Source organism: Rhincodon typus, chromosome 38 (genome assembly GCF_021869965.1).
Source record: "Rhincodon typus isolate 14 chromosome 38, sRhiTyp1.1, whole genome shotgun sequence".
Lineage (NCBI taxonomy): Eukaryota > Metazoa > Chordata > Chondrichthyes > Orectolobiformes > Rhincodontidae > Rhincodon > Rhincodon typus.
This window is the reverse complement of record NC_063369.1, coordinates 1218430-1220538: the sequence shown is the minus strand read 5'-3', so window position 1 is coordinate 1220538 and position 2109 is coordinate 1218430. Positions and strand designations below refer to the sequence as shown.

The following is a 2109-nucleotide window of genomic DNA, read 5'->3' as shown; positions in this document are numbered from 1 at the left end:
GGGGGGGGGGGGGGCGTGGGGGGGTGGGCGGTTGTGAGGGGGGTGGAGGGTACGTGGGAGGGGGGTGGGGGGGAAATGTGAGGGGTGTGGGGGGGGAAGTTTGTTGGGTGGGTTGCTCAAACTTACCACTGCGCACGCGCGCTGTTGGCCAAGTTGTTTGTTAAATGTTATAATTTTCGCTGGAAATGCGAGGCGATAAAACTGAATACAGAAACAAAAAAATTATCAATTACCGCCCCCCACCACAAACAAACCGCGCTCCAAACCCCACACAAAAAGAATCAAAACCAAGCCGCCACCTTCACCAAACCGGAAAACCGGTCCGCCACTCAATCACCGCCTCCAGCCGAATTCGGTCCGCCACTCAATCACCGCCGACTGTCGCAGGTCCTGCTCTCTTCGTTCCCGTGTACAACAGGCCCCTCTCAGACACAGAGTGAGAGTGGAGCTGGGCGGAGAATCAGAGGGAACCTTTCATTCTGTTGGGTTAGGGTTAGTGTTTGAGTTGGGGTTAGGGTGTGGATTTTCCAATCTCATAGCGGAAGCGGCCAGACGGTTAAAAATCTGGAATACAATACGAACCTATTTTTATCTCGGGCTGGAACCTGGGCTTTTCCTGGGAATGTCAGACAAGGCCAGGCCCAGGAATCAGGAAACACTGCTGCAGGAAATGCCCCCACCCCCACACCTTTCATAGTTACTCCCCTCAGGGGGGGGGTCACTGTCGGTGGGGTGCCACTGTCGGGGGGGGGGGCGTTCCCTGGCAGGGGTTTGGGGTGGGCACAGGGCATCGCTCTGAGACCAGCAGACCCACCCCTGACTATTGTACAGACAGTAATTTATTTTTAACAAAAACAGAAATTGCTGGAAAAGCTCAGCAGGTCTGGCAGAATCTGTGTAGAAAAAAATCAGAATTAATGTTTCAAGTCCTGTGACCCTTCCTCTGAACTGAGGAAGCAATTTATCTTTTTTGGTTTCAGTGCTTTATTATAGACATGTTTCACAATTTAGAGAAAGAATCCTAGGATCTTTTCTCCCATATGTTTTCATTTGGCCTCATCATGGTCCATGATCAGAGCTAAGGTTGTTCAAACAACGTTCCCAGCGGAGCTTCTGCCACCTTTCAAGCTCCTCAACTTCACATCGAACCTGGGGCTAATGACACCCTGTTTGTTCACTCTGCCAGTGAGATTGACCACTATTTTCCCACCTCTGTGGTCACCAATAATCTCAAACTCTTCAATGTAGCTATGCTTCACCATTTCAGCCAGGAATTTCACAATCACTTTGGAACATGGCCAGATGAGAACCTGGCGTTTTACACGTTTCTCTTCATTGCTGATGCTGGTAAGGGCATCAGGGAGAACATACATGCACATGCCAATGCCACTTGGTCAAAGAATATCTTCACTTTAGATCTGTCAGTGATGCAGGACAGTGCAGCATGAGGTGTTGATATTGCTGCACTTTCCATACACCACAAGGAAGTGATGGGACGGGGCTGCAGCAGCTTGAGCAGTGCAGGATCCATCATCTCCACAAGACCCATGATGGAGTCTTCAGGAAGATACACAGCTCTTTCAGCACCTGTTCAAGCAATGTTGTAATCTAATATCAATACTGTCAAAGAATGACAAACAAACAGCTTTTCAGAAAGGAGCTACAGTCAGACAGATTTAAGAAGCAAAAGCTGTAGCAAACAGGCAATCTCTCACTGCTGTGAGTACATCAGCACTGCTCCACCCTCTCACCTGCATCAGGATCCATGTAACATTCATCTATTTAACCTATTGCTCCACTACTTTCTCTGCAGGGTCAAGGGTGAGTCCTTGTTATACAGTAAAGCTGTGCAGCGCTCAACCTGCAGCCCAAATTCTGGACGCTGTCTCAGGCAAATAAGGCAAGGTGCTGCCTGCCCTGTCCAAGGAAGCATGATCCGAGTTGTCCAGTTGTCCTCACCTGCACTTGGTGTGTTGTGTGTGAATTAAGTTGTGTTCTTCCTGCCGCATTGCTGTTCGTGTGAAATATGCTCATCAAGTCATGTTTTCAGTGGGTGCCCTTTGTCACCCAGAAACTACCCTCTGATTCCAGGTATAGTAATCACGGCCT

The 2109-nt window shown here is 49.2% G+C and overlaps 1 protein-coding gene and 1 pseudogene across 4 annotated transcripts in view; both read right to left on the bottom strand.

Annotated features, from left to right (window-relative positions):
* gtf2f1 (general transcription factor IIF, polypeptide 1) overlaps positions 1-673 on the bottom strand; it is a 152325-nt gene extending 151652 nt beyond the window's left edge. The window contains exons 1-2 of one of the 4 annotated variants that reach the window (XM_048617908.1): positions 583-673; positions 127-201 (exon numbers count right to left, since the gene is read on the bottom strand). The gene's annotated coding sequence lies outside the window, so the exon portion shown is untranslated. Of the gene's footprint in view, positions 1-126; positions 476-582 lie in introns of those variants that run through there. The other 3 variants (XM_048617907.1, XM_048617909.1, XM_048617904.1) reach the window with 3 other exon arrangements.
* A 334-nt stretch (positions 674-1007) lies between these two features.
* Positions 1008-1373, bottom strand: LOC109918922 (annotated as a pseudogene).
* Positions 1374-2109: the final 736 nt, after the last annotated feature.